General features: G+C 45.7%; 1 pseudogene; it reads right to left on the bottom strand.

Moving 5' to 3' along the window:
* Positions 1 to 3853: 3853 nt before the first annotated feature.
* LOC114006180 (uncharacterized) lies at positions 3854 to 3986 on the bottom strand (annotated as a pseudogene).
* Between the last annotated feature and the right edge of the window lie 2033 nt (positions 3987 to 6019).

Here is a 6019-nt window from a genome sequence, read left to right as displayed (position 1 = left end):
TGGCAGATTTCACCTGAGGTTGTGGCTGGGGCCCTCAGTCCTGTCCTCAGACAAGTCCAAATGAAGAGGTTCCATAAAAACCACTTGAAAAATCCAGTAGGAGGCTGTCCTACAACTGTCCCCTGAAGGTAATAGGGGCCAAGAGAGGGGGCAGGGAGGTCTCAAGCCGCTACAGAGTTTGCTCAGAGAAGGAAACAGCTCAAAGACGCTCTAAAATGGGAGGAAACAGGGATGTAGAATTTGCATGTGTTTGTTCTGTGGCCTCCCCCTCCACATTATAAGCTCTCTCTGCCCCCAACACAACATGCTTTAACAGCAGTCTTGATTTGGACAAATCTTTTTTTTTAATAATTATTTATTTTTACTTTATTTATTTTTTTATTATTTTAAAAATTTGCTGTAGGGCATGTGCACTCACCAGAGAGAGAGAGAGAGAAAGCTGCCAGGTCTGGGACTCAAACCTCAGTTGGCCATGTGGGAGTCCAGCACCTGCTGGCCTTGATTTGGACAAATCCTGAGGCACAGCGACCACAAGCACCTGACAGCTAACCTTCCCTGTCATGATCTTCCCTCCATGTCTTGTCCTGGCTGCAGAGCTAGTCAAGGACACTGAGCCTGGAGAAGAATGGCAGATCTGGCTTGCATATTTAGTAGCGCCATGGCAACCGGTTCTTGTAGTGAGGATCAGTCACTTGGTGCTGATGATGTCACCCCAGTGACCAATCCAGGCAGAAGAAGCACAGCTACCATGGTGACAGGAGTCGGAAGCAGTTTCCCTGGCAGATGGGAGGATGTGGATCCTCTGGAGGTTTAGGCTGGCTCTGGGTGGATCACGCAGCTGCTGGAGGCACTCAGCTCCTCTGGGGTTGCCTAGTTCAAGCCACCGCAGTCTCCCCTGGACAGAGACAACTTTTGCCCCTTAGCAGTACAGTCGCCAACAGCTTTCAAGTAGTCTTATAAAATTGTGCAGCACAGCATCCTATTTCCTACCTTAAAATCTTCAGCTGGGGAGGGCAGCAAGCAGGTGGCATAGTGGTGAAGGTGCTGGACTCTCACATTGCCTACCATGGTTTGAGTCATGAAAATCATGCTGGAGGCATGAGCATACATGACCAGAATCCTAAGAGGAGAATGGAGGAGGAGAGCTTGTGCACATGGCCATCCCCCCGGAAAGTAATTTCTCACTTTCCCTCTCTCTGTCTCTCTCCAACCTGCACAGTTTGACTCCTGGACCCAGCAGCCTGAGAAGCATGCCGAGTTTGTGTGTGTGTGTGTGTGTGTGTGTGCGCCCCCAAAGTCCTAACAGGAGGGAAAAATGAAGAAGAAGGGATTGTAGTGCGGCTCTCCTCCACAGGGAGTGCTTTTTCACTTTACCCCCATCTCTCGCCAATAAGTACATGAGCTTTCTAGTGAATTAAAAAAAAAAATTCTCGGTACCAGCCGTTAGCTTAATGGCTATGTCGCTGGACTCCCACGTAGTCGACTGTGGTTCGAGTCCCGGATCCGGTGGCTTCCTGCTGGGCGCGTGTGCTTGCGTGCCCAAGATCCCGAGAGGAGAATGGAGGAGAAGGGATTGCGGCGTGACCATCCCCCCTGGGGAGGGTGATTTCTCACTTTCTGTCTCTATGTCTCTCTCTGTCTGTCGGGCAAGAGCACGTGCCCTATAGCGAAAAGCTCCAAAAAAAAAAAAAATCTCAGTGATTTCCTCTGTACTTTGCCTAATATTTAGACCCTTCATAATTACCTTCCAGGTCCTAATATGGTCAATTCTGGGCTTATTTCTTGAATTCCATCTTCTACTACCAGCTGTTCTGAATTGTCCCTCTAATGTGTTATTTGAGAGCTGAAAAATATAATAAAGAGAATAAAAACTCATTAAGTGAGCTTAATATAAGAAAAGGAATGACAAAGAAAGAGTTAACTTAAAAACAGAATATATAGACAAGGTCCATGCAGAATAATGGAAAAACCATTGAGAGAAAACGTTAATGGGCCCCAATGGACCTGTGAGACAATACTCAAAACCCAATATCGGGAACCAGCAGTTAGCGTAATGGCTATGTCGCTGGACTCCCACGTAGTCGACCACGGTTCGTGTCCCGGACCCGGTGGCTTAAAACTCACGCCGGGCGCGTGTGCGTGCGTGCCCAAGATCCCGAGAGGAGAATGGAGGAGAAGGGATTGCGGTGTGGCCATCCCCCCTGGGGGGTGATTTCTCGCTTTCTGTCTCTATGTCTCTCTCTGTCTGTCTGGCGAGCGCACGCGCCCTACAGTGAAAAAACCTCTAAAAAAACCCAAAAAACCCCCCAATATTCAGTCACTGGAATTATAAAGTCAGAGGAGAGACCATGCACAACAAATGTTAGAGGAAATAATGGCTGAAAACTCCCCGAATTGGTCAAAAGTCATAAACTTACAGATTCAAGAGATTCAGTGAACACTGACCAGGATAAATCCTGACACATTGTACTAAAACTTCTTCTTTTATTTTTTTTTAGAGAGATTTTTGCTATAGGGCATGTGTGCTTGCCAGAGAGAGAGACAGAAAGCAAGAAATCATCCCCACCCTCAGGGAGGATGGCCACACCACAATCCCTTCTCCTCCATCCTCCTCTCGAGATTTTGGGCATGCATGTACACACACCTGTTGTGAGTTTTAAGCCACTGAGTCTGGGACTCAAACCATGGTCGACTATGTGGGAGTCCAGTGACATAACCATTATGCCATTTGCTGGTCCCTAAATTAGGAATAATTTGAGAACTATCTTAATCTTATGTTCTTCCAGACATAATTTTTCTTTATTCCTTTCAGGTATTTGGAAGCACTAAAAATCTAAGATCACCTTAATCCAATTTTAGGATCTCTCAGATGACTTGAAGCTTGGCTGCTTTATGAACAAGAGCTAGTGTACTTCTGTTTCCCACACAGGGCATAACCCTTGCGGTCCCGGGCAAAAACGGTGAGCTGTTTTACTTCCATTGTTTTGCTTGTTTAAACCAGCTTCTCTTTCACAGGCCGCGAACTCCCACATTTCAGTCTCTAGTCCTACAAGGTTCCCAAAATTTCAACTCAGTCTTTGAGCTGCCTCTACTCAATCAGCAAACTTACCCATGTAAGAGTGATTTTGGGGACCAGCAGATGGCGTAATGGCTATGTCACTGGACTCCCACGTAGTTGATCGTGGTTCGAGTCCTGGATTCGGTGACTTAAATTCACGCTGGGCGCATGTGCATGAGTGCCCAAGATCCCAAAAGGAGAATGGAGGAGAAGGGACTGCAGCATGGACATCCGCCCTGGGGTGGGGGTGGGGGGTGATTTCTCGCTTTCTTTCCCTCTCTCTCTGGAGAGTGCACACACACTACAGGAAAAACCTCTCAAAAAAAAAAAAAAAAAGAGTGATTCTGAATACTGTCTTTTTTGTCTGGTTTCCATCCATCCCCTCCTAGATGTTGACCAGCCCCACTCACTTCTTACTATCTTCACAGTTCCTCAGTGCTGGGAAGGCATTTTTAATATCTAATCGGTTCTATTAGTTGTATTTCAGACACAGCTTTGTGCCCCCTCTCATCTCCTCTGGACCCATCTTTTTACTTCAGCTGTTGTGGAATCCACACAGGAGCAGATAGCTACTGAGAGCACCTAGCCTCAGCTGCCCAACCAGTCTGCAGTTTCTGCTCTAGACCTCACTGTTCCTGCGGCGAGGGATGCCTGCACGAATCGCCTCAGCCATTCTAAGGCACGGACACACCTCTGTATACAGCTTTCCTTGACCTGGCTATCTTTAGCCAATAAGGGATAGAAGCTGGTGAATACGTACTATTCTTCTTCAGGTCTCGGGCAAGCAGGAACAGGCACATCTACGTGGTTTCTCAAGGGTTCCCAGTGAGCTTGAACCTTAATGGTCCTCACGGGTAAGTATTTCAATTAGCAATAATCGCGTCTCGGATAAACCTCATTGGCTACGATACTGCCACTGTGCAAAGCTCTCACGGGTAAGTATTTGATAGTACCATTAAGTGACCTTGCGTTGGTTTTCCCTACTTTCTTGTTTGTTTGTTTATTTTATTTTTTGTAATTGAGATTTATTGGTTGTGTTAAGGATCAATACAGACATTTCAATTTGTAACCCATTCTTAATATAACATACCAAAAATCAAAAAGGTCAAGTATTGTGATTCTTTTATTATTTATTTATTTATTGGAGAGGTTTTTGCTATAGGGCGCGTGCGCTCGCCAGACAGACAGAGAGAGACAGAGAGACAGAAAGCGAGAAATCACCCCCCAGGGAGGATGGTCACGCTGCAATCCCTTCTCCATTCTCCTCTCAGGATCTTGGGCACACACGCACACGCGCCCGGCGTGAGTTTTAAGCCACCGGGTCCAGGTCGCGAACCGCAGTCAACTACGTGGGAGTCCAGCGACATAGCCATTACACTAACTGCTGGTTCCCCTTTTATTTTATTTTTTAAGAGAGATTTTTGCTATAGGATGTGTGCACTTGCCAGAGAGACAGAGAGAGACAGAAAGACAGAAAGCAAGAAATCACCTCCCGGGGGGATGGCTATGCCACAATCTCTTCTCCTCCATTCTCCTCTCGGGATTTTGGGCATGCATGCACACATGCCTGGTGTGAGTGTTAAGTTGCCAGTCTGGGACTCTAACTGTGGCCAACTACGTGGGAGTCCAGTGACGTAACCATCATGCCATCTGCTGGTCCAAAGAAAGCAAGCCTCCAGGTCCAGGACTCGAACTGTTGTTTGCCATGTGGGAGTTCAGCTCCTTAACCACCATGCCACCTGCTGACCCCTCTTGATTCTTTTTAAGTTATTTCAGTGATATTCCAGCTTCAAATTTGTAGGTAAATTTTCCTTAAGAGGATATCAGGTGCCACAGCCTTCAAATGTTGAAAGCTGTTGCATAAGTCCCACAATTTTGTATCAAATACACTGCATAACCAAAATTCCAATCTTTCACAGTACATTAACAAAATTATTAGGAAAATGGGATTACCACAACCAAAGATATTACTAAGTGCACACAATTCTGACAGGGCGAGCAACAATCAAGGAGTGGTTTCCTTTAGGGAAAAAAAAATACTAAAAACATGAGAATAGGAGTAATAAAAAGCATTCGGGGCCAGCAGGTGGCACAGTGGTTAAGGAGGCTGCAGTACCATGTGGTGACTATGGTTCGAGTCCTGGACTTGGCAGCTTGCTTTCTCACTTTCCTTCTCTCTTTTTGTCTCTCTCTGGTCAGCTTCAATAAAATAAAATAATGATGATGAATAAAATCAAATAAAAGAATTCTTAAAAAAAAAGAAGTAATATAAAACATACAAGATACACTTATTGCATGACTGACTCCCAATTGCCATTTAGTATACTTTGTATTTAGGATATGAAGACTACCCCTCCCACACGCACACCTATGGAATCTTAAACTGACATGCAAGACTAAAAGCCTCCTGTAAGTCAGTATCCCACTATTTTCTGGTTGTACAGAAAAATAACTAGTAAATAATTTTGCCTCTAAAGCAAAAGCATTTATGGAACTAGCAGTCAGCATAACGGCTATGTCGCTGGACTCCCATGTGGTTGACCACTGTTCGAGTCCCGGACCTGGTGGCTTAAACTCATGCTGGGCATGTGTGCGTGCGTGCCCAAGATCCCGAGAGGAGAATGCAGGAGAAGGGATTGTAGTGTGGCCATCCCCCTGGGGGGTGATTTCTCGCTTTCTGTCTCTCTGTCTCTCTTTCTGGTGAGTGCATACGCCCTATAGCAAAAACCTATCAAAAAAAAAATGGAATGAAGTAGATTCTATCCTTCTTAAAAATGTTTCTAGAACAACTAAAAAATTTACATTTACAAAATAGTTGATAAAAATATTCCTCTGGTGGGAACCAGCAGTTAGCGTAATGGCTATGTCGCTGGACTCCCATGTAGTTGACCGTGGTTCGTGTCCCAGACCCGGTGGCTTAAAACTCACGCCGGGTGCGTGTGCGTGCATGCCCAAGATCCT

This window comes from Tupaia chinensis, unplaced genomic scaffold, assembly GCF_000334495.1.
Source record: "Tupaia chinensis unplaced genomic scaffold, TupChi_1.0 Scaffold145907_1, whole genome shotgun sequence".
Taxonomy (NCBI): domain Eukaryota; kingdom Metazoa; phylum Chordata; class Mammalia; order Scandentia; family Tupaiidae; genus Tupaia; species Tupaia belangeri.
Note: the sequence above shows the minus strand (reverse complement) of the source record. Positions and strands in the feature narration are given on the sequence as shown.